The sequence below is a fragment of the Mauremys reevesii genome, linkage group 7 (genome assembly GCF_016161935.1).
Source record: "Mauremys reevesii isolate NIE-2019 linkage group 7, ASM1616193v1, whole genome shotgun sequence".
Classification (NCBI taxonomy): domain Eukaryota; kingdom Metazoa; phylum Chordata; order Testudines; family Geoemydidae; genus Mauremys; species Mauremys reevesii.
Genome location: NC_052629.1, coordinates 122,942,616 through 122,969,372, shown reverse-complemented (window position 1 = coordinate 122,969,372; position 26,757 = coordinate 122,942,616). Strand labels below are relative to the sequence as shown.

Below are 26,757 nucleotides of genomic sequence, written 5' to 3'. Positions count from 1 at the left end.
TCAAATCTATAGCCCATGGAATATAGAAGGTGGGAGAGAGGGCTACAGGATCCTCAAACTTCAAGCTTTAACATCTGGTGCCCCTTTCCAGTAGCTGTGTGTCAAATTCAATGTCCTAGAAGATTTGTCTCTTCTTGCATTCATATTAAAACCAAAACTTGGCCAGATATAACATTAAGGCTCTGTTTAGCTACTAGAAGCTTTGCTTAACAGATGGGAATGCCTTTTTTGTTGTTGCTGGGATCACGTCAGGGAACATAAGTATTGTTATGGCCTTCACCCAGTAAAACGCCTCTTCTTCCCTAGCTGCCAGCAGCAATTGTTATTTGTATTTTTATTGTGAGTGTTTATCATCCTTATTAACACACACACACACACACAAACACTTACTTTTAGGTACTACAACCAGAGATAGAGTCTGCTTTATTTATTGGAAGAAACATTTCTCACAAAAAGAGGCAGAACCTGCCAAAGACAGGTATGGAATAAGCAAAACTGCTATCTGGTGATGGAACTGTTACCTAAGTTTTCACTGGCTAAAGAATCAAATGCACCACACATTTCCTTGCACCTGGCACCAGTATGTACCACCAAAAGTGCTTTCTCCACTTCCAGATTACTGACAGCTGGAAGCAGTGTCCAGAAGAAACAGGCTCCTCTTTTAAATAGGGCCAGATCCCTCAACTGACTTCAGTGAAGCTACGCCAATTTACACCAGCTGAGGATCTGGTCCATATTGCTTAACTTAGCAAATGTCAGAAAGGTGAATAGACAACCCCCACAGATACTCTGCCACTACTGTTTTCTGTTGCAGAATCATGGATTTCTCATCAATTGTCTTAGACAGACCAACATAACAATAAGACAGAATGAATTCATGAGAGCTATGACTTGCTTCAATTTAGGGTCTTATTTAGATTTGTTTTCATTAACCCATCCTGTAAATTTGTACCTACCATTTTACAAGCATGACCATTTGTGTTCACAAACAACAATTCAGAGAAATTTGGCAGTCTAACATCTAGCTAACCAATCTGTGCACACAGATTCTATCTTTTCCTGGCACAAAACAGTAGGTGAAAATTTAGGCTAATACCCTAACAGATAAATATCTACTACAAGGTACTAAACATCCTCTGTTCCCCCCTACCACCTTGAAAATTGTGGGTGCTCAGCACTTCTGAAAAAATCAAAACCCTTAATTTTAACACTTTCTATTGTTTAAAAATGTTGGGTTAAAAAAAAAAGTGTTAAGCAAAGTGTACCAGGTCTGGGGCAAATAGAAGTGCACCAAGGCTATAACCACATTCACCAGATTTCATCCTTATTAATTCAAAGTGCATACAAATTTTATCCCCTAAAAGTTTATAATGTCAACACTCATTCACCTTCTTCATACAGGCTCTGATGCGATTCAGGCAGCATGGTGGAATCTACTGTGTGGGGGAAGGAAGGCCAGGTGAACTGCGATCCTCTATAAGGTCAGAGAAATGGGCTGTTCTTAGAAATACGTATCATACCACAGAGATTGAGTTAAATAGATTTAAACATAGACCTATGTTGCCAGAAAGGAGGAAAACCATCTGTAGCCTAAGCAGCAAACACCAATTTATCAAACTATTGCTATTTGTAAATGGTAAAGATGCAAAGTTTCCTTGCGTGCACATTACAAAGCAGATGACAACTAACAGCACAAGTAGAGTTGAGTACTGCCTCTTTGGACTCCTGCAGGTCCTTTCACTCCTCTCCTGCCTCTGCGAGATAGCGTCGCTCAATGCCATTTCCCTCTCCTGTCATTCTGAGCACATCACTCCAGCCTTTGACTCCTCAACCTGCGTTCACTTCCTCTTGCCATCTCATCAAGTTCAAACATCTCTGATTATCATGCTGAAGGCTCTGAACAACTGCCTCCCTCGCACGAATCTCTGCGCTCATTTCCTTCCACTCCCCGTCCCATTCTTTATGCCCCTTCCAGGCTAGGGTGTACCCTCCCCTTTCTCTTGTCTTATCGCTAGCATGCTGCCCTTACCCTATGGTTACATCTGCACACGTAGCTGGGAGTGTGATTCCCAGATTGCACAGGAATACTCACGCTAGCTAAAAACAGTGGTGTAGCTGCGGTAGCATGGGCATCAGGAGCGGCGGTACAGGCTAGCCACCATGAGGACAAAGCTGCCCAGCCCTGTGGGTATCCACTTGGCATGGCTAGCCCATGCTACCATGTCTAAACCACTCTTCTTAGCCTGCTAGCTTGATGACAACTAGCGTGAGTTTGCCTGCGTGAGCTGGCTCCAAGTGTAGGGGTAAGCCCATGAGTGCCCTCCGTCACTCTCCAGGCATGGCTCATGACCTCACATTTATTTTAAATCAATCTTTAAATCCAGGCATCTTCTAACATGGCCTTGCAAGAGCAGCCAAGGACAAAACAAATGCCTCCCCACACCCAGCCCTGCAAAAGCACTTTTCTTTTTATCTATCATTTATATTTCAGAAGCAGAGTGGCCTCAATCAGCTTGGAGCCCCGCTGTGCCAGAGGCTGCAGAGCTCCCAGCCCTGATGAGCATACAATCTCAAAGACATGAAATATGAGGTGAGTGAACAAATAAGCGAGGGAAAAGAAGGGACAGAGGAAATAGCATGTCCTTGTGTCTGTCAAAGGAATCATTCAAAAAGCCCTGTGGCACAGAAGGTGAAGGTGGCAGGTTGTGTTCTGCAATACCCACTTCTCATACGAGCAGCACGGAATCAAAACAGCAGTAACTAAACCAGAATGTCAAAACTCTGAACAATCTGCAAGATCCACTTATTGCTGTTGATTTAAAAAACAAGCTGAAGCCTCTAAAATAGAATTAAAGAAGCAGAGAGCCTGGGATTCAGGCAACGCACCAGGAGAACAGGAGGCTAGGTTTGCTGCCATAGTCAGAGATAATAAAGTGTAAGGTGGATGACCCTGGAAATAAAGCCCGGATCCCCTGCTCAAATAACGGAAACTCCAGGGAAGCTAGAAACTGATGACCTAGTGCTTTTTTATTCTAACTATCTCGCTGAATTACTACGGGCCTTAGTGCTTGTGGACCTTGCCTGTCTAATGGTGGCTTTGAGACTCACTGTGAAAAATAATCAAATCCCACTCCAGAGTGTACGCTGTGAAATTCTTCAAGTTGCAAAAGGAAATGAATATTAAGAGCAGCAAGAGCCAAGGTTGACCTTGTTTTTAAGGGCTTCATGATTCACACAGTTTACATCAATTCTGTGCACTGGCATCTCCAAAGATGGAGAAGTTCTGCACAAATTAAAACATCACTGCAGGAGCTGGATATGGGACAGGCAAGGTTAAATACCGAAAGGGGAGGAAAGCTGAACAGTGTCTAGCCAGTCAAAAATTTTACAAGAAAGCTGCTGGCACAATGCTTTCTAAAGATCTAAACACAGCGAATCAGATGGACTTAACCATTCATAACAACATAGGTAGGACGCTGTTTGGTGCTTTTGAAGTCCATCTTGATTAAATTCTGGACTAGATTGTCCCTTTTGAGCCTTGAGCCTGCAAGGTACTGATTGCAACAGGAACTGAGGGTGTGCAGCACCTTGCCGGATGGGAACCCTTGGTGCCCAGGTGCACAGTAGGAGCATGGACCAGCTGGGTGGCAGACAGCATCCTGAGAAGGAATTCTGTCTTTACTCAGCTAGAATTTCTTCCAGAGGCTCCCGCACAGTACGCACTAGCACAGCAGCTAGGAGGGGTGCAGGATGCTTCCCCTCCTCCTGCTTCTGTGCATGGGCAGCTCCCCTTGCTGCTGGAGGGTGGGCCCTGGCCACAGCCACCTCTGTCTTACTGCAGGCAGCACATGTCCACTGGGTCAGCAGGAGTAAGCAGCACCTGAGATCCCAGCACCACTGCACGGGGCATGGGAGGGGTGTGTGTGTGCAGGAAGGGAGCTCCTTATACCACTTGCCACAATATGCACACACACAGATGCTGGCCACAATCTGTGTGTTCGTATTAAATGTGAACTGTGTGTTGTGAGGGCTCAGTTTCTATGCAGTGATCATACTGAATGGAAGCTCACTGTCCTTTAGGGCAACTTTATAAAAGAACTTTCATCTGTACTGAGGAGATCCCCGCTTAACAAACTCAATACAGTGACTGAAATAAACAGATACAGTGTCACCACCGAAAGAGGTTGGATCCTCCGTTTTCTTCTAGCATCTGGCACAAACTTACAAGGCTTCTTTTCTTTGCTCATATAAACTATGGTACTAGAAAGCAATTTGTGCAACTATTTGTGCAGCCTGTGCCATGCCCTCCCCTTCTATCACCCTCCCCCAAGAAACATTTTTTCAGTGGTGTGGGTTTTAAAGAACTAGATTTGGGATTAATTAAAGACAAGTGTGCCATGCACACTCTCACGTACTTAAGATATTCCCATCCTGAGATGTCCTGATTCTTGAGACACCACCACTTCATGTTATTTGTTATGTCATTTGCCAATTCCGGAAGACTAACTACTACCTGATTATTATAAAGCAATAGTCCTGCCGCTGCTAGTTGTGAGCTCTGATAAAGTACATCTCAGGTGTACATATAACATTGGGCCCTCAGCTGAGATATCACAGTTAGGTTCACTGTCCAGAACACCTTGAAGTCTTCTGGCTTCACGCTTCAGGTATATTACGTTCAGTTTCATAATATCATTATTATAAATTCATTTCTATCTGGATTCCTTCTGACACAACAACTTTAACATGGATTTTTACCAAATGTATAGATTGTATTGTTTTCTCTGTGTACTAGTGGATCTGTCTTGCTCCTGTCTCTTGTGTAAGTAAGTGATGGGGAGGACAAGGGATTATTAGAACTTTCTTTAAACAAAGAATGCTCTGTAGTCACCCTCACGCTTCATTTAAGCTGTCTTTTTTAAATTCTCCTGGGAGAAAGGGTTGTGTTTTTCGGTAGGTTTTTGTTATGTTTTTCAGTATGTTAGTGCAATGCATAGTCTTCTGTGCTCATAACCTACTGTAAAGCTAAAAAAGTACATTAAGGAAATGTGGCATGGGTGGAATTTAAAATGTCGTGACTGCTCAATAACATGATGCCGCACGGCTAGAATAATCCAGAGTGCACTGAAGCAGGTAACTGCTGCCAAAATGGTAGGTTTTCACTCATCTGAATTCTACCTGCTAAGTGCTTGAAGGAGTTGTAAACTAGAAGAAATTTATCCAGTACATGGGGATGCATGCAGATAGCGGACAGACAGGTCTAGTGTGAACCAGGCTTCCCCACTATTGGAACCTGCTCACTCAGTCTGTCTGCTCCTCTTGGAGATTTTCAAGTTGTCATGTAATGAGGTCACTGCCAGTTACAAAAGTAACAAACTTAATTAGGTGCAAGATGTTTCTTCTTTATAAATAGTACTCCTCTAGCACTAGGGAAGAAAATAGCATGATAAAGTTAGATGTAGAAAGAAAGCCATTCTTAATAAGAAAACATTGTGGCTCAATTTAACAGGGTTACTCTTCCGACTGTTCTAATGAGAAGTAGATTTACTCTCCTTCATACTGCACTTGAGACACACATACCAATTACAATGCTGATTTCATCTTGCTAATTAAGTCCCCTTCAGTTTCTGTTTCTGTATTTGAAGGTGGGGGAGGTGGAGGGCATAGAATATAGCCAGGTTAATAAGAGCAAGCTTAGCCAGTGCACCAATTTTACAGCAACAAGAGGTCTCAAACCCGCAAAACTTTTTTTTTTCTTCAAACTGAAAAACCTTTAGTTAGGGTTTTACATTACAGCCCACCAATGTACCAAATGTACAAATGCAGATGTACCAAACTGCACTATAAATTTTTTTGCCATAGGCATCTATGATCAACTTTAAAATATATGTTGTGATTTGGTAATCTTTCCAAAAAGCAAACTCTTGGATTTGCCATTATCATTTCCTTACAGGATTTTATTTTCCCTACTCACAAAATTATTTGAGGAGTTGTCTGAAATTAGACCTTGTTCCTTTTTTTAATTCTCTGTTTGGTTAGAAATAAAGTCCTTAGAGCTGTTTGTACAAAACACATGCTTGAGGCCAAATGCTTTTTCAGAAAACAGAAAACCATTTAAGATGTCCAATAAGCTAGTTAAGTATAAATGGGATGAACGGGATATTTGTGAATTATTTTTGTACCTATTATAGAACAGTAAAGGAAGTTCACCAATCACAATGTGAGATTGACTGATCATTTAAATACTAAGTTTGAATGAGTAAGGTGTCCTGTACTAACAATGATACCGTATCTTGGGAGAATTCCTGGCCCCATTGACTTTAAAGGAGCCAGGATTTACCTCTTACATTTCTATAGAAAATGTTGTTCTACGAGATCTTGTTATAATGCAGGCTGTCCTGGCCTGCTCCCTAGTGGTCAGGCATGGCATTTCAGGTGAGTCCTGCTTCGGTTTCCCCTCACCCAAGATAGACAAGCCCAAGCAGACCTTTAAGTACTAAGGAGTGCTCACTGCCCCTCCTTGGAGGGCTCATTTATTAACAGAAAAGGCCAACACACAGCATAAGCAACCTTTACCCCAGCATCTTAGCTGGGAGACAGAGTAAATCCTAGATTATCTGTTCCCATCTGAGTCTACTGGTTGCCTCTGTCCAGGCCCTTTACCAGAAAGACTCTCCCAACTCGGGTCTCTGCCCCCGGAGCCAGGTCTCTTGCCGCTACCTGGGTAGAATCCTTCTCCAGAGCCAGGGGTCCATGGAGATCAGTCAACTGCAGCTTTTCCCTGGGGTGGCACACAGTCCCCGGCAGGCTGGGCTTCCTCCCACTGTTTGCGAAATCCATTTCTGGAGACCAGGCCTTCCTGGATGCCAGCTTTCTGCAGCTCTCTCTTCAGGAACCTCCTATCCCTAGGAGCACTTCTTGGTTCCCTGCTCTGGTGGGCTCTCCAGAGGGTTCCCCATCCCCAGCAGCACAGGGTCCTTGCTCCAGTGAACTCTCCTGATCAGCTCTCTCAGCAGCACCTCTTCTCGGGAGCTTCCTGTGTCCTGGGGCATGCATTCCCTAACTAAGCTCAGGTTACCCTTTGATTAGGTCCAGGTGCTCCTTTACCCATTCAACTTTAAGTAGACACCTGGGACAGTCCATTACCCCTAAGTGAGCCTTCAGAAGGAAGCTGGGGACAGACTGGTTCTAGATTCTTCTTAAAGGGGCCATGACTGATCCCAAAATACTTGTCCGAGTTGGAAGAGCAACAGCCATGTGGATCCTGCTTCCATTGAAGCCAAGAGCAAAATCCATCCATCCAGGCTTTGTGTGTGTGTTTGTTTGTTTTTTAATGGAAGCACAGGTAGGTCCCAGAGCCATTGCCTGACATTACAGGGAGGAGATGCTTTGAACAAAAAGCACCAGAGCATCTTTAATGTCTATGCAGATCTGATAGAAGCTTGTGTTAAAGAACCCTCACACTGTAAATTGACTCTAGCAGTCAACCTCATAAGGATGAACAGCCTGAGTCATCACTGCTGAGATCTCAGTGTGTTTCCTTAGCCACTGACATCCCATGCCGCTGGTTCTTGGCAATGGGGAAGCAAGTAAGAGGTTTTTAAAAATGATAATCTAAAAAAGCAAAAAGCAGAGGTGTGTCATTTTTGTAAGGTTACTTCGGCTTACCTAAAGTGTTGTCAGAGAGCTGCCCCTTGAGATCTTAAAAACATGTTCAGCTTCACTTCACAATCCTAAATATTCTCAAGTCCTCATGAGGCATTACTCTGACAACACTACAGGTAAGTACAAGTAAGATTATAAGGATATAACATAAGATGTTGTAAAACAGACCACTAAGCACATATGTGCAAAATAATTAAGACTGATTCTATAATCTCTCAGGGCTAACATGGTTATATACTGCAGAAACAATTATTCTTTCATGAGAGAATTCGTAAATTGGTCACAAATTTGTCATTTTAGAGTACTAAATATCCACCTGCTTGCTACTTAGGGAATTCAGGAAACCCCTACTAATTTTAATTATAAAAATGTACAAAGCATTTTAAGTGGAAAAATAAGGATAAACAAACAATGAACATTTTTCTCAGCGCCTTCACTTAAAAACCAAACTACCCACCACCACCCTCCTTCCCGCCCTGCAGCTATACAGTGGCAAATATAAACTTGTTTCCTAAGACCTTCAAAAATGTAGACAATTGGTGTGACACACTGTATCTAAGGAAAGAAAATAATAAGTGTTCCACAAACTTTTTTATGGATAAATTCAGATTCAGATTTTTTTTTCCATGACTTTTCTACATTGCACAGTTTTGCCTTTTATCCTGCAAAACTGTTTCCTTCAAATATGTTTTTGGCGCTCCCCCCAAAAGGGTTTGATTATGTGGAAAGTGACATTTCTACTCAAAATAACTCTGCATTCTCCGCCATTTCCGAGTAATAATGCATAATGAACGAAAGCAACTCTGTGAGCAGTCTCCTGCTTTTCTCTGCCACTCCATGATGTTTTAGCATCTGTTTCTCTTCTTTTTCTATGGATCTATTATAAGAATGGCGTCTATACAATTCAGCATACAGCTGTTTAACCTGAGCACATCACAATGTTTGGCCTTGCTCCTATCAGCAGGAACGATTTTGTTATTTCTGATTAAAGCATCTGTAAACACACTAGGGGGGGAAAAAAGTGTTCTATACATAGCAACACCCTCTGGCTCTGCTCACACAATGGGGCAAGGTCTAATTGCATCCCTTCATTTTTTCCTACCTCAGAACAAGGTCCCTGTAGCACTGTGGCTGCTTAGTGCCTCATGGCCGGGGGTACCTCTGCAGTGCCCCACTCCTCTTTTCTCCTTCACATGACTCCCTTAACTCCCCATAGCCCAAAGGAAAGTTAAAATACTCCCCACCTGGGTCCAAATTAGTGAGTCTGCAGGGACACACTAGCCCTCCAGGACCCAACCCAGTTCGGTGTGTCTCTCCCCTTAGTGGGGGAGGGGGAGGTTCCAGTCCTTTCTCTGCCCCAAAGCTGGGTCACAGTTCAATGGCTGTGTAGGAGTCATTGTTGCTCTCTGCAGCTGCTTCTTCAAACTTTCTACTGATTCTCAGGCTCCTGTTTCCTGAGCATCTCCCCAGTTTACTGTCAGGTCTGTTGGCAGCTCCCTGCTGCCTTTTGTACTGGGAATCTCCTGATTCCTCTCAGGTGGGGCTCATCCTGTAATCAGGGCTAGCTTAGCCCCAGGCTCTCCAGCCCAAGGGCAAGCCTCTCTGTTACAGTCCCCAGCTAAAGAGTCTCCCATCTAACAAACCAAAGCTTAAAAGCTTTGCCCACTTAAAAAGAAAAGGGCGTTTTGTGCCTTTTATTACCATAAAAGGATTTTAGGCCCTCTACCTAAAGTCCTGCGGTGCCCTAGGAATCCAAAAGCAGTTGTACCAAAACCAACCCATGTTACCTAGCCCAGTAGCTTGGGCCCATGTCCCCATCACTATCACACAGTATTACAATGGTCACCAGTAAAAGTCCAAACTTACAAACAACTCTTGCACCACAGTACCTGAGACACCAAAGGTATCGCCTACTCACAGTATAGGGAATAATGTTGTAGTTCAGATGCCACAGTGAGTTAAGTACCTGTTGAATAATACTTGCCTTTTAGTGGTGACCTCTGCACCTCCATTGTGTAGGTCTGTGCGTGAAAAATCTCAAAGTTTGACTAGCTAAGCAAGCCAATTGTACTCAGACTTGTCTGTGCTGCCCAAGAGGGATGGTAAAGGAGTCTAGTAGGACATAAATGCAGGGTGAATATAGCACTGACAGACTCGTCAGCAAGCACTGACATTTTAAATGCCAACAACATGGGACTCCCGGAGCAGTGCAGGGCATATAGAGGTTATGTGGGGCAGAAACACTTTTGAACTAATGTGAACTGTTAAGTAAGACTTCCAAATCAATTACTTTATGAAGCATTTCTGAATGCAGAACGGACCACTTTCTTTAGTTTTTATGATCCCGTTAATGAACGTGAAGTTACACACTACCAAGAAGAACAGATGATTAAAGGTTGAGGAGACTAGAGAACTGGACAGCCCAACAAACTCATGAATGAAAAACCTCCCCGCCACATAAAAACAAAAACCCAACCCCCCCACCCCACCCCCAAAAGAAACCAAAAAAATGCTCTAGGAACTTCAACTTGCTCAACATGTTCTTATTCAGAAAATAACTCATACAATGCTTGACCATGATAACTGCAAGCTGAGGCATTAAGCTAGCCTTAGGGCTTTGCATACATGATGTCTGCCTGCGTGGATCTGGTTACAAGGTAAGGTCCACAATCTTTCCGTAAGAATCACCAGTTTTCAAATAATGCATAAGATGCAAACATTACTCACTGCAAACACTGGCTACATATACTATCTTGTCTTCCACTCTGCTTTTGTAGAACAAACGAATGTGACCAATGTGAAACAAAATTCCAATTATGCATTATAGTGGAATTATTTTATGTCCATTTCACACTAGACTACACTAGCATTGACTGAGCACAAGTTAATGTTCCAGACAATATCTTTTAAATAGAATCCCATTTCAAGACTCCAGTGCTCAAAAGTGTTGATTTAGTTTTACAACCATCTGAACCTGCATTTTTAGATCTGTCTTTTCTTACGTTAGTAGATGTAGACTGAGATGAGGTCTCCTCTTCCTGGTGGAATTGGCACCAAAAGAAGTAACTTTTCAAAATCAGAAATAAAAGCTTCAGGACTAGGAAAGGCCATTTTATTCCAAAACTCATCCCATGTAAACTCAACATATTCACCTGATCACTACACTCCTTGTGATGAACAGAGCAAAATATGTACAATCTACATTAACTACCTAATTAATAAAATAATGATGATAATAATAAAATAATAATTTTTAAATAATAAAAATAATGGTGTTCCCAAACCTCTCCTAGATGTTAATCTACTGTATTTTAAATGTTCTGGTTAGAGCCAATCATCCAACACATCTGTCCTGATGAATGGCAAAATTAGTTAGGTATTAAGCTTTGCCTGTGCAAGTCAAATACTGATGAATGAGGCCTTCAGTGTTGTAATAACGATAGTGAGTAATGGAACAACCAAAGGTTGTTAAGAAAGAACACTGAATAATGTATTACCAAGATTGAAATCAAGGAAAATATTTTTATCAAGGAAATAAAAAGATTAATATTAATCATGGCTTTTTTAAAAGCAGAAAAATGAAGAGCAAAAAGAGGAGAATTTCAGGTATTGCTACAGTTTGCAGTGACTGGTGAAATTATACTGTGAAAATCCATTTCTAGGGTGACTCCCTAGGGCTACATTACATGCTAGCGGAAGAATAGAAGATTGTGGCATTTCTCTGAATACAAAGGTATAAGGAACATTCTACTTGGGTGAGGTGGAGATAGTGGGCTATAGAGAATAGTGTGCCATGCCCTGAAACAGCGGAGTTTAAACTTATTCCCTTCAAGGCCACAAAATATAAGAGTGCTAACATGACAGAACAAGGACTGCTCTTTGGCTTTACCCTTTGGTGAGAAAAGGAGGCTTTGAAAACACAGAAAGAGAAAGAAGCCGGTGTGTTTTAGTATTCCTATTTATTTCTTACATAGCACTGTAGGAATGCACTTTATGACACTGTAAAAACATACAGTAAAACCTGATCCTTACCTTCAGTGGTTTACAATCTAATCTGGATTAATATAATTCAAACGTCCACAGGACAAGGCACAGGAGCTGGGGCAGGCCGGAGTTGGGGAAAACTAGTAACAGGATGCTAAGTGAAAAAAAGATTTTAAGAACAGGTGCCCAGAAAAAAGGGAGCTCTTCCACAACTCAGGGGCCCAATGTGAAAGGGAGAGCCCAGTTTGAGAGAAGAACGATGAGACAAAAGGGAGCATTATGGCAACAGGATAGTACAGAGTTCAGGGCCAGGATGGGAGTAATAGGATTTTGTACATTTGGCCAAAAACCAGTAGTTCCCTCACAAGGGGGGAACGGGGGGGGGGAGCTTTGCTATACCTCTGAGAGGAGCAGTACAGACTTCACAGTCCAGGAGAAGTGTGTGTGCAGGGGGGGGGATTGGGGTGTGCTCTCTTTTATATTATGGCAGCTTCCCAGGGCTTCCTGAGGGTCAACAGCATAGCATACTGCAGCCCCACATCCAAAATCCCCCTTCTTTTCCCAGCCCCGCTCCCCACCAGTCTCTCCTCCACCCCACACCTCACATTTCAGGGCTTACAAGGGAGTCTTCAAGATGCAGACTTATGGCTGTCCTCCACAGTGCTTGAACCAGGGGGATGCTCCCCTGGCCAGATATGAGGCTTTTAGGAATGCTTTATGCTGCTCCAACTGTTTTTCTTGTCATAAAGGGGACAGAGAAGGGATGAGAATTTGTACCCAAGGAGTTTCTGTCATTAAAACACTTTAAAGGCTCTATTTGTCCCCTGAGGTCTGACAAAATTAAGATTATATTTCAAAAGTGGGACATAAGCTTCCTTGGGAACATGACAATCAAAGGGTTCAAAGAAATGGTATTTTAGCATTACAGTAGAAGCTCAGAGTTATGAAACACTCGAATTACAAACTGATCAGCCAACTACACATCTCATTTGGAACCAGATTCAGGCAGCAGCAAAGACCAAAGTAAAATAAAATAAAATAAAAAAGCAAATGGAGTACAGTACCGTGTTAAATGTAAACTACTAAAAAAATAAAGGGAAAGTTTAAAAAAATTTGACAAGGTAAGGAAACTGCTTCTGTGCTTGTTTCATTTAAATTAAGATGGTTAAAAGCAGCATTTTTCTTCTGCCTCGTAAAGTTTCAAAGCTATATTAAGTCAACGTTCAGTTGTAAACTTTTGAAAGAACCATAATGCTTTGTTCAGAGTTACAAACATTTCAGAGTTACGAACCATCTCAAAACCTGAGGTGTTTGTAACTCTTGTGTTCTACTGTAATTGTTTTGTGCTCCACAGCATTTGAGAAGGCACTGTAGGTTATTATACACCACAATATAGGGAACATATAGGACAGCATACTAGTATGATCCAGTGCACTGATTTACCTAATGGTTTGTCATTATGGTATCAAAGAGATGGCAATTATATTGCTACTCTAAGAAACTCACTGTACTCCCCAGAGATACACAAGAGAGGAATCAAGTGTTGAGCATTCAGGGCCAAAACTCATCTGTATAGAATCAGTTGACTGAGTAGTGAAAGAAGAAAGATACCTTCTATTCAAAAGTTCTTAGAACAAATAATGTAATTTGTCATGTTTGTTTTTTAATAAAACCGAACTAAATTTCCTAATAGGCATTGCTAATACCACCTCTTTAGTACAAAACCACCAGAAACAGACAAATATCCAGTTTCTCTTCTTCAGAAGAAAGTACTTTAAAATACAGATAAAACATTGTAACGATGAAGCAAAGTCTAACCTTATAAACAGAATCGCAGCCAGAGGAAATGACGACACGGTTGGAAGGCCCAAAGAGTCCACAAACAAAATCATAAAAACAAATGCATAGCAATACTTGAACATCAGATAAAACAAAATAAAACAAAACAACAATGTACAGGAAAATAAGAGGGTGAGAAGTTTTGAAATAAGATTTATCGTATGTAATCTCATTCTCAATGCAATGTGAAATTGAAATCGTCAGAAGTTAGTGTTATCCCTGTGCGTACTACTCTGCATTTGTCATGTTCTTAGCATTTTCTATAATACTTGAGTGTCCTCCAGAGCATTTTTACCTTGCTGTATTAATAAAAATGTATAATATAGATATTTGGAGAATAAGGCAGCTACTACACTCCTGCCGACAATACTGAAGCTATATAGATTGAACAGATCAGATAGTGAAATTTTACTTTCAGATTTTCTTCTGTATATAGGCAATATTCCTATATATTGATATTTCTTTATCTCTACAATAATCTAATTTTGATTTTTCTCCCTATTAGCGTTTTTTTTAAACCTACATATACATTTATATGTCGGGAGAGGAGGGTAAGTCCCCATTTTGATATTCTGTATTAAAGATACCATATATAAAAACAAACAGTACTGACTGTATCTTATAATTATATAACCCACCATCACTGTACATGTAAACAACTACATTATTTATGTAATGATTATATAGTATAATCTTTGTGCATATGTACAGGACAGATCTCATGACTGGAATACTGCTTAAGAGGGGTCTAAGCTTGTTCAGGGAGTCCAGGCAGGAAAATAAGGGGAGAAGGTATTGCATTATACATCACCTTGTTCTGAGGCAGCTGAAATTCTCTGAGTAAAGATAAAAGGGGGAAAATCAGGGATGACATCATAACAGTGGCCTACTGTAGACCACCAAATCAGGAAGAGGTGGGTGATGAGGCATTTCTAGAACAGACAACAAACATCCAAACACAACACCTGGGAGTATTGGGGGACTTTACCCAGGCATCTGTTAGAAAAGTAATTTCTAATAAATTATAGGATTGTACGGGGGACAACATTTGTTTCAGAAGGTAGAAAAAGTAAACAGGGGGGCAGCCATTTTAGACTTGATTCTGACCAACAGGAAGGAATGAATTGTGAATATGAAGGTGGAAGGCAATTTGGATGAAAGTAATCTAGAAATGATATATTTCATTCTAAGGAAAGGAAGGAGTGAGAACTGCAGAACAAGGACGGTGGCCTTAAAAAAGCAGACTTTAAGAAACTCAGAGACCTGCCAGGTAATATCCTGTGGGAAGAAAATCTAAAGGAAAGAGACAACATTAAAGGCACAACAAGCTATTCCAATACTGAGGAAAGGGGAAATAGTAAGATGCCAATATTCCTCAATCAGAAACACTTTGACTGAAAATCAAAAAGGAATCCTATAAAAAGTGGAAATATGGACAAATTGCCAAGGAGTACAAAAGAATAGCACAAGCATGTTCAAAGTCAGAAAGGTTAAGGCACAAAATGGGCTGCATGTAGCAAGGGACATAAGGCACTAAGAAGAGGTTCTTTAAATATATTAGGAGCAAGAGAAAGATGACCAAAAGCAGCTCCTCTACTTAGTGAGGAATGAGAGCTAACAACTGACGACATCAAGAAGGCTGAGCTGTTTAATCCCTATTTTGCTTTAGTCTGCACTGAAAAGGTTAATGGTGATCACATACTCAACACAATTAATATTAACAACAAGGGGGAAAGAACGCAAGCCAAAATAGGGAAAGAAGAGATTAAAGAATATTTAGATAAAATTAGATGTAATCAAGTTGGCAAGACCTGATTAAATTCACCCTAGGGTACTTAACAAACCAGCTGAAGCAATCACTGAACTGTTAATTATTTTTGGGAACTCACGGAGAACAGGTGAGATCCCAGAGGACTGAGGAAGGGCAAACATAGTACCTATCTTTAAAAGGGGGCGGGGGGACAAAGAGGACCCAGGGAATTAGAGATCAATCAGCCTAACTTTGATACCTGTAAAGATACTGGAACAAATTATTTTAAAAATCAATTTGTAAGCACCAAGAAGATAATAGTATTATAAGGAATAGCCACCATGGATTTGTCAAGAACAAATCATGTCAAACCAGCCTAATTTCCTCCTTTGACAGGGTTACTGGGCTAATGGATAGGGAAAAGCATTAGACATGGTTTATCTTGATTTTAGTCCAACATGATATTCTCATAAACAACCTAGGGAAATGTAATCTAGATGAAGTCATCATCGGGTAGGTGCAAAACTGGTTGAAATATTGTACTCAAAGAGTTATAAGTGGTTTGCTATCAAACACAAGACATATCTACTGTGGTATCTCAGGGTTTAGTCCTGGGTCTGGTCCTACTCAATATTTTCATCAATGACTTGGATAATGCAGTGGAGAGTATGCTTATAAAATTTACAGATGACACCACCACGGGGTTGCAAGGACTTTGGATGATAGGATTAGAACTCAAAATTACCTTGACAAATTACAGAACTGGTTTGAAATCAACAGTAGGCAATTCAATAAAGGTAAACACAAATAGACTCAAATCATTTTAGTACATTACCCTGGGCCTCTGTCATCTCTCTCCAGGGAGACAGCAATATCTCATAGTACAGAGAAGTCCAAGAAGATGATGATGGATGTCTGTCTTCTCTCAATGCAACTAAAGCAGTTTCAATTCCATGTCCTGGCCTATATCCAGATTGTGCTGGGTCTCTAATGTTAGATTCAATTCACCTGTAGTTGGAATTTGGCCAGCTTCTGTATCACCTTGCTCAAGTATGAGAGGTTTAACACAGGATGGTAATTGGCTAGGGCCAATGTATGAGTGGGTTTCTTCAGTTTGGGTCGGAGGTTAGCTAGACTCAGCCTTGATGCATATGTGTTCAAGAAAAAGTTAGCTGCTTTTTGGGAGAGTGTTGAAAATGACAATGTACTGCTTCTGAACAAAGCTTACATCATTTTTTTCCTGAACAGCTGGAACAGGGATTTAAATTGTAAATGAAGTAATGTAATTTCAGTGATAATGATGATAGTGATGGTGTCAAAAGTTTTTCACTTGCAGTGATATCAAATTCATCTGTGTCCTGTTTCAAAGTTTCATTCAATAGCACATTAAAACTTGAAGAATCTGTAGAAAGATACTCTGTACTTTTTGAGACAAGCACAGGGTTTTTTTCTCTTACTTGTTAATCATTCTTAACAAAGTTTACATTTCACTTTAGAAAAATGATCTTTTTTCTTTACTTCAGTCTGTTCAATTGCTTGTTTGCTACTCAAGCTGGCCAGGGAAATGAATTTCAGTTCTGAGAATTTGAGCTTTCAGAAGTTTTTCCATCTCAAATTGAGAAAATAAGCCAAAACCGCAAATTTTCATGGAACTAAAATCCCATAGTACTTATTTTTGAAACACCAAAAAGTGGTGTCAGGCAGCTTGCTGTTCTGCGCATTGGGCAACCCTGGAAGTGCTTTGGTCCCCAACTCCAATGTAGCATGTCTGGCAGGATGCGTTGGAGTCATGGATCCAGGAAGCCCAGTCTGCCAAGGAGCTGGATAAGTGAGCTGGCAGGAAACCAGACAGGATACCACCGGAAGCTTGTTGAAATCAAACCATCTCTGATAAATGTTTGAATTTCAACAAGTCGGCAAATTCCGACTCCTCCAAAATGTGTGTGCTTGTTTTTTAGTTATTTTCCGGACCAACACTATTTTCTAACACTTCCTTCAATTTTAGGAATGTTGCATCAGATACATTCACCCACTCGTGACTGGTAATCACTAATCACCCAATTGCTGTGTTGATCAGCAGCTTTCACGCTTACTACAATTATAACTAAAAACAAACAACTAATGGAATTGAAACCATGCAGACTGTTTTCAGCACATTCAGTGAGAGCTGATTCCAGCCAGTAGTCCCCAACCTTTCTCTAATCACCAATGACTGCATCTACTCCTCTTTCCCCAATAGGAATTAAATGTATATTTATAAGTTTCTTATATTTCCTAAGAGGTTAAAAAGGCGTTAAAAGAGTCTTGATGTTCAATCACCTTTAGGAATAGTTAAGAGTTTTCATTCAGACTGAAATGAGAGGCTATTGTGTCTATTACCAAAACCCAATCAAATATAATCCATTCTCATGTAAAACATCTCAACATTAGACGTTCAAAACGTGAAAAACACAATACCTCCCCATTTCTTTTTTCCCTTCTCATTGGGAAATGTTTAATTCTTTTTTCAATGTTTCTGGATTCTTAGCCCAATTAGAAACTAACTTTTTCCAAAATGTGGGAATTTCACACAAGATGAAACTTCCATGTCCAACCAGTTCTGATTATGAATTATGAGGATTTATGTTGCAAGTTAAGACTGTCTAGTTTCCTCAAAAGAGATTTGCAATTTTCTTTGTTTGCTACAGTGTTCTGGAAGTTCATATGACAAAACATATTTTTCTTCATGTGTTGTACACATGGCATATAAAGTTTAATTATCATAATTTTATTTAAAATTATCACTGTTTCAGGGTATCATTTGGGCAAAAAATTATATTTGTGATGTTCATTCAGTATCGGAGTGAAAATCCATTTCCATTCTGCTTTTATGCTGATTTGATTATCAGAAGAGTAACTTTCACTGTTGAAAATTTGACAAAAATGTTAAATGTTTGAATAATATTCTTCTCACTAGCAAACCAACATCAAAGTAGGATGAGAGCCCATTTCCACCTTTCTGCTGTTGGTTAGCTAATTTTGAATATAATGGTATAACTAGACTTTGGCAAAGATAGACCAGCCTTATGTGATTAGTATCCATGAGATGTGGCATATCTGATAACAGAAATCGACCATACCAGGATTATATCAAAATAAATCCATTTACTGAAGATGACCCCTTTCATCAGACATTTTCAGCACAGAAAATATGCCCTGCAGCTCTCATTGCTGTTATCTAATTCCCTATGCACCAGACTGAACAATTTACTTTATTTCAACTAGCCCTTGTAGGAGAAATATATAGTATTCAAACTCTTCAGTTACATTACAAGAGAAAGTTCAAAACGGCTGTTAAACACATTTGAGAGAAAACTACAGGTAATTTGGTTCAGAAAAATTAATCTAAAATCTGATTTCTGCAAAAGGATGATGAAGTTCTGATCATTTTACAATATCTTACACAAAGCTGAAGTCTGGCTCAGAAGTACAATCAAAGTTTGTAGCTCGGTTAAAGCTTAAGATATCAGGTATCCAAACTTGAGAGTGCATGATGGCTGCACAGAACTTCTTCCAGAAGTACCTGAACATTCCTATAATGGAATATGCAGATGTTTGTAAATATGTGGCAATACTGCCTTCCTTCCCTTGATACCATCTAATCACAGTTATCCTCCTCGAGTGACAAACATAGACAAAGGAAAATTCTCCTCAATGCCTGATGGGTGGGATGTGACTGAGAAATGGCAATTTCACCTTAGACAACTGACTGCGTATTCAAGCACCAAAACATTTTATATCAGAGGAGAAAAGTTACCAGCTGCAGAAGTGGCAAATGAATATTAAAAGCTATGGGGAAAATATGACCCATTTATATCCCTTCCTTTATAACTGCAGGTAAATCCAATCTGTACTTCAGGACCAGGCAAGCTAGAAGAATCTCAGGTTGGCATTCAGGTGTCAGCCATAACATTTGCTGAACTCTAAACCAATGCTCTGATTCTCACTCACTGAAGTCAATGTGAGTTTTGCCATTGACTTCAGGATGCAGCAGGACAAGGTCCCAAAACTGAGCTGACATGTCTATGAAACTGCCCGTGCAATTGAGCTCATGCTCTAGGGATCGGTGCAAAGGTGGCAGGAAAAGGACAGAAGTGAGGCATGTTTCCTTCTGCCTTGCTCTAGGAATAGGTTACCTTTAGCATAGAACTCATCAGGATGAATACATCCCCAGATGTCCAGCTGCATGCAGTCTGAAGAATAGGATCTTCCAGAATTGCCTCTTACTGTCATCTTGTCATGATGCTAACACCATCATGCTATGACCTAGGCTAGGAGCACAGCGGCAATGCAACATCTTGATGTTACAGATTGCCTTACTTGGAGCTGTTCTGCGACTTCTTTAATAGATTCCCAGGTGACGACCTACTTCATTGGTGCTCACAATTTTTTCATTATATCTCCCAACCATATTTTGTATATACAAAAATCCTCCATGAATTGTTTATTTTCCACACTAATCTCCTCTAGCACTCAATTCCTCTAGTTTCTTATTAGATTAATCATAGAATCATAGAATCTCAGGGTTGGAAGGGACCTCAGGAGGTATCTAGTCCAACCCCCTGCTCAAAGCAGGACCAACCCCAACTAAATCATCCCAGCCAGGGCTTTGTCAAGCCTGACCTTAAAAACCTCTAAGGAAGGCGATTCCACCACCTCCCTAGGGAACCCATTCCAGTGCTTCACCACCCTACTAGTGAAAAAGTTTTTCCTAATGTTCAACCTAAACCTCCCTCTCTGCAACTTGAGACCATTACTTCTTGTTCTGTCATCTTCTACCACTGAGAACAGTCTAGATACATCCTCTTTGGAACCCCCTTTCAGGTAGTTGAAAGCAGCTATCAAATCCCCCCTCATTCTTCTCTTCTGCAGGCTAAACAATCCCAGTTCCCTCAGCCTCTCCTCATAAGTCATGTGCTCCAGCCCCCTAATCATTTTTGTGGCCCTCCGCTGGACTCTCTCCAATTTATCCACATCCTTCTTGTAGTGTGGGGCCCAAAACTGGACACAGTACTCCAAATGAGGCCTCACCAGTGCTGAATAGAGGGGAATGATCACGTCCCTCGATCTGCTGGAAATGCCCCTACTTATACAACCCAAAATGCCATTAGCCTTCTTGGCAACAAGGGCACACTGTTGACTCATATTCAGCTTTTCGTTCACCGTAACCCCTAGGTCCCTTTCTGCAGAACTGCTGCCCAGCCATTCAGTCCCTAGTCTATAGCAGTGCATAGGATTCTTCCGTCCTAAATGCAGGACTCTGCACTTGTCCTTGTTGAACCTCATCATATTTCTTTTGGCCCAATCCTCTAATTTGTCTAGGTCCCTCTGTATCCTATCCCTACCCTCCAGCGTATCAACCACTCTTCCCAGTTTAGTGTCATCTGCAAACTTGCTAAGGGTGCAGTCCACACCATCCTCCAGATCGTTAATGAAGATTTTGAACAAAACCGGCCCCAGCACCGACCCTTGGGGCACTCCACTTGATACCGGCTGCCAAGTAGACATGGAACCATTGATCACTACCCGTTGAGCCCGACCATCTAGCCAGTTTTCTATCCACCTTACCGTCCATTCATCCAGCCCAGACTTCTTTAACTTGCTGGCAAGAATACTGTGGGAGACTGTATCAAAAGCTTTGCTAAAGTCCAGAAATAGCACATCCACTGCTTTCCCCTCATCCACAGAGCCGGTTATCTCATCATAGAAGGCAATTAGGTTAGTCAGTAATTAATGACTAAAACATCTCAGGTTTCTAACATCAGTCACTCTATTTCACTTCAGGACAGTATACAATGTACCTCTAGCATTTACTAGTTTAGGCTCACATTCACAAGCTGAAGATGACAAATCAAATTTCAGTAGGATGATTGCAACATTATCTATAACACATTGTGGCAGAAATACAAATACAGATCAAAACAAGAATGGAAGCTGTTGAGTTTAGGAGCCTAACTTTGGACTCCCACTTTTCTAAACATTGGCTACAATTCTCTGTGATCTTGATACATACGTCAATAACACAAACATCGGTCTATAAGAATGGTAGATGGTTTTCAAGTGTGGCATTGCAATGGCCTTATCAAATATTTGACAATCTCTGCTAATTATAACCATATCTCTGCATACACACTCCAGGCACCAGCTTGCTTTCTGTTTATACCGCTGCTAAATATTGTGAAAATAGTTTAAACCACATTATCTGTAACTACCCTAATGTTCCTGCTCTGTTCTGTTTCTTTTCAGGCAATGGTCTCTGATTATTCTAGGTCCTGGTCTCACTGTACAGAATTGCATGAGTCACATATCAGCACAAACTCAATCTAAGCAAATCATTTTAATTTGTTTTCTTTGCATTTTCTGCTCTCTTCCCAGCTCTGCATCACTTCAGACATCGACAGAAATGTGTAACTCCCTTTCTTTAACTTTGCAAGATTGTAAATGTTCTTTTTATTTTATAGTCACTAAGTGAATTGAAACAACAGAGGGGATTATATTCCTGTTTGTCAGTAAACCTGAAAATTTCTTAAGTAAGGGTCAGACACCAACTGACTGACCTGCAACTAATTCTGGAACAAATTTCTATATAGCCTACCAAAAATGCTTTGGCATCAAATGACAGAAAAGCTTTTTAATAAGATATTCATGAGTAATTAGAACTCTATGGACATGATTAAATCTTAATCTGTAGAATGCAGTGTTCCGACTAAAACAAAGAAAAACTGGTAAGGAGCTGGGCTGAAACTCACTCTGTAGGTGCACAGATTTGGTAGATATTCGTTAATGCTGGTTTTTTTAAATATATATTTGTGACTGCCCTTGTCTCCACAGGACTGCAGCCTGTAAGGGAAGATTTTGTGTTCTCACATGGCCACTTGAGTACCTGTATCAGACCTTTACCCAATGTGGGTGTAATGAGGTTATTTCTAATGGAAAGTTTTGATGCATTGATGCATTTTAAAAATAATTGACTTAAATTGTCATTTTTATTATTTCAGAGATTATTTAAAATAGAGGCACGATCTGTACAATACTAGCTGGTGGTTCATCCCACGGGCCCAACCCTATTCCTCATTTAGGCGAAGTTCCCATTGCAGTGAATTTCCTCCAGACAATATAAGAGAGATGTTCAAGCCCAGGCCCTGCTGCTCTGATCCAGATCTACTATCCCCTTCTTCTGAAGCCCTCCTCATCCTGCTTCCCAAAGCCCTTCCCCCACCCCCTTTTCCTTAATCAATCTGAACGGCAACCATCAAAACAATGCCATCAAAGTTGGGGTCTGAGTATCTAGAAGAGTCCTGCATAGTAAAGCATTTTCATAAATGGGATCTCATATGGCTAAGCAAATAAGGAGGTGAACGAGCAGAAGGAAAGACAAAAAAGAAAATAAAAGGAAGTAGGAATTTGATTAATAATAGCTAACGTCACAATTTCACTGTCATAAGAATGGCCATTCTGAGTCAGATCAATGGTCCGTCTAGCCCAATATCTGGTCTTCTGACAGTGGTCAGTGCCAAATGCTTCAGAAGGAAGGAATAGAATGGTGAAATTATTGAGTGATCTGTCCCATTGCCCCGTCCCAGCTTCTGGAAGTCAGAGGTTTAGGGACACCCACAGCATGGGGTTGCCTCCTTGACCATCTTGGCTAATAGCCATTGACGGGTCTATCCTCCATAATCTCACCTAATTCTTTTTTGAACCCATTTATGCTTTTGGCTTTCACAACATCCTCTGGCCACGAGTTCCACAGGTTGATTATGCATTGTGTGAAAAAGTACTTTGTTATATTTGTTTCAAACTGCTGCCTATTAATTTCATTGGTGACCTCTAGTTCTTGTATCATGTGAAGAGGTAAATAATACCCTATTCACTTTCTCTATATCGTTTCTGATTTTATAGACTTCTCTCATATCCCCCATTCGTTGTCTCTTTTCTAAACTGTTTAGTCCCAGTCTTTTTAATCTCTCTTTGCATGTAAGCTGTTCCAGGCCCCTAATCATTTTTGTTGCCCTTCTCTGCACCTTTTCCAATTCTAATGTATCTTATTTTGAGATGGGACAACCAGAACTGCACACAGTATTCAAGGGGTGGATGTACCATGGATTTATATAGTGGCATTATATTTTCTGTTTTATCATCTATCCCTTTCCTAATGGTTCCTAATATTGTTAACTTTTTTGACTGCATTTGCATATTGGGCAGATGTTTTCAGAAAACTATCCACAATGACTCCAAGATCTCTTTCTTGAGTGGTAAGAGCTAATTTAGAACCCATCCTTTTGAATGTATAGCTGGGATTATATTTTCCAATGTGCATTTCTTTGCACTTATCAACATTGAATTTCACCTGCCTTTTTGTTGCCCAGTCACCCAGTTGGGTGAGATATCGTTGTAATTCTTCACAGTTAGCTTTGGACTTGGCTATCTTGAGTAATTATGTAGTGTTTACAGTCTTTGCCACCTCACTGTTTACTCCCCTTTCCAGATCATTTATGAATATGTTGAACATCACACATCCTAGTAAAGATCCTTGGGAGACACTGCTATTTACCTCTCTCCATTGTGAAAACTGATGATTTATTCCTACCCTTAATTTCCTATCGTTTAGCAAGTTACTGATCCATGAGAGAACCTTCCCTCTTATCCCATGACTGCTTGGCTTGCTTAAGAGCGTTTGGTGAGGGACCTTGTCAAAAGCTCCCTGAAAGTCCAAGCACACTACCATCCATTGGATCACACTTGTCCATATGCTTGTTGACATCCTCAAAGAATTCTAATAGATTAGTGAGGCATGATTTCTCTTTACAAAAGCCATGTTGACTCTTCCCCAACATATCGTATTCATGTATGTGTGTGACAATTCTGTTTTTTATTTTAGTTTTTATCAATTTGCCTGGTATTGGAGTTAGGTTTACTAGCTTATAATTGCCAGGATTGCCTCTGGAGGCAAGTTAAAACAAAGTAAGATATAAAAATGTGCCTAAATCATTCACCTATTCAGTCAAGAAGATAAGTGTTATCAAATATCTGGTGCAAAACCCACCCACAATGGAGGTTAATAAAACAATCCTGAAATAGCAACATTTGATTGGATACTCCATCCAATCAGTAACCCTAGCAATCAATGAGCCTCTCTGGAAAAAAAGTCACCCTCTCAATGGCTGCTGAAAAGGCCAGCCTGCACTTTTTCAGGCCCCAGTGCATTTTTATTTTCTGCTGAAGGTGTGACTTCTTTCCTAAGAGCCCAAAGATGCTTCTAATCCTACTGGATCATTTGTCCACATGCAGTACAGGCCCAACAGCTGCATATTGCTATGAAAACCACCCAGAATGTTGGCTCTAGCTAAAGTATAGTAATTTAAAAGAATAAGAGTAGAATATAGTTGTTAAAAGAAATTTCTGTCTTAGATACTTGATCTGTGTTAAATTAATTTCTCTAAATGAATTTCTCTCTGTTCTCTGCTGAAATTTGTTGAATGAATCTTTGTAACAACCCCAAGGCCAAAATACCAATTATCGAAGGCCTGTAGAGGGATTGAATATGCAAGTAACCGATAAGAATGCTGTTACGGGACAGAAAATCTGTACCAAGGGATGATAAGAACTTTGGGCAAAACAATGATGTTTTCTTAAGCCTTACCCACTGATCCTCTCATCCCTTGAGAACTTGATTATGCCTAGGTAAATCTTTTAGCAATAAAAAGGAGGGAGAGAAGAATTAAATCAACCTGTTAAATCTGGATTTAAGAATGTTGAGTGCATGGGAGTGAGTGTTTGTGACAGGTAGATAATTGATCAGAAACTAGTACCAGCCGAAACCTAAGACTCACAACCATCAATGGGCCGAAAATAATGCAGGGCAGAGGTGACCAGATGACCCACGGAGGGCATGCTGGAACCCACCAAGCACATCAAGGAGAGATAGAAGACTCGAAGATTATGTATACCCATCATGGATGTACCATCTGCTGATCAAGCTGATTATTGGTTACCCCAATCACAAATTCAGCATGATGAAGCAACTTCCATAGACATACACTGAGGCAAAGACCTATAAGAACAGGACCAGGGGACTGAGATCTTTGAGTCTGGTTCTGCGACCACCCTCCAGGAGCATCGGATGCTCCTGACTGACACGACTTGGCTCCACTCTCGTGTCCAAGCCACCTGGCCAGTGACTTGGCATGAGCAACTCAGGCTGGTAACTATAATAATTATTGCAGAACCCGTGTGAATGTCTGTGTGAGTGAATGGTTATAACAGCTGTCAAAACTATTTTGTTGTATTTGCAATAAACGTGGCGTTTTGCCTTGTCCCTCTTAAAAGATCCTGATGGTGGTATTTTATTAGTGTAACAGAACGTACCCTCAACTGATACAAAAATTATATAGCTAGCTTTAAATACTGGCAAAAGTCACAGGGAAAGCATATTATCATCTCCATTAACAGGGACATAAAAATGCTATACATTGAGAGAGGTGCTCTTGTTTTAAAAAACTACACACTTTACACCATCTACAAAAAACTTGACAACATTTGGGCAACATTTGGGTGTGGTAAGATCACTGCTTATCATGGTGACCAATATTGTCTCATTATTTGCTTGTACTCCACCATTTGTCTCCTGTCTTATACTTAGATTATTAGCTCCATGGAACTGGGAGTGTCTCTTTGTTCTGTGTTTGCATGGTGCCTAACACAATGAGATCTTGGTCAAGATAGGGGCCCCTAGGTGCTGCAACATCACGGTACAACAACTTAGAGATCTCTAGTCTGCACTAAACAGACATTTAAAGAAACTGCATCAATAATCATCCCTGCTGTTATCAAATTAATGTTCATACCCGTGAATCTGACATGCAGCCCTACACTTCAGCACTAGAAAAAAGAAGGAAAACAAACAAAATACCCAAAGCAAAACCCAGGATAATAAAAATTGTCACTTCTGCGGCACGTTTCATCTACAGCTCTCAAAATGCTTCAGAAGAGTAACTGAGTCTCACAAGAACCACAAAGGGTAGGCATCCTTCTACCTATTTTACAGGTGGGTAAACTGAAAAACAGAGCATAAGTGACTCATATGGAGTCAGTAGAAGAGCCAGGAAAATAACCCAGAAGTCCTGAGTTCTTGATCCAGCTAGTCCAATTAAGGACTTAGGGCCTGATTCAAAGCCCAGGGAAGTCAACGGAGAAACTTCCAACTGATTTCAGTGGGCTCTGGATCAAGTCCATAGTGTCACCATTAAAGGATGATGAAGAACTACAATATTTTCTTATACTATCTTTACTATTATTTTGACAGCCAGAAAGCCTAAAACAAAAACTAGTATAAAGTAAACTCCCAACAGAGAATACACAAACGAAAACAGGTACTGAACCATGTAGATCTACTTGCTACAAAATGTGTGCACATAACAAGCGCATCAAACAGAATCCTTAAAGGAAAACATTATAAATCCAGGCCGAATCTATGCGAGAGA

The 26,757-nt window shown here is 40.6% G+C and overlaps 1 protein-coding gene across 41 annotated transcripts in view; it reads right to left on the bottom strand.

Moving 5' to 3' along the window:
• Nucleotides 1–26,757, bottom strand: part of FHIT (fragile histidine triad diadenosine triphosphatase) — a 997,853-nt gene that overhangs the window by 609,956 nt on the left and 361,140 nt on the right. Inside the window, exon 1 of one of the 41 annotated variants that reach the window (XM_039481748.1) lies at nt 16,074–16,179. The exons of the other annotated variants lie outside the window; for them this stretch is intronic. The gene's annotated coding sequence lies outside the window, so the exon portion shown is untranslated. Of the gene's footprint in view, nt 1–16,073; nt 16,180–26,757 lie in introns of those variants that run through there. 41 annotated transcript variants of the gene reach the window in all.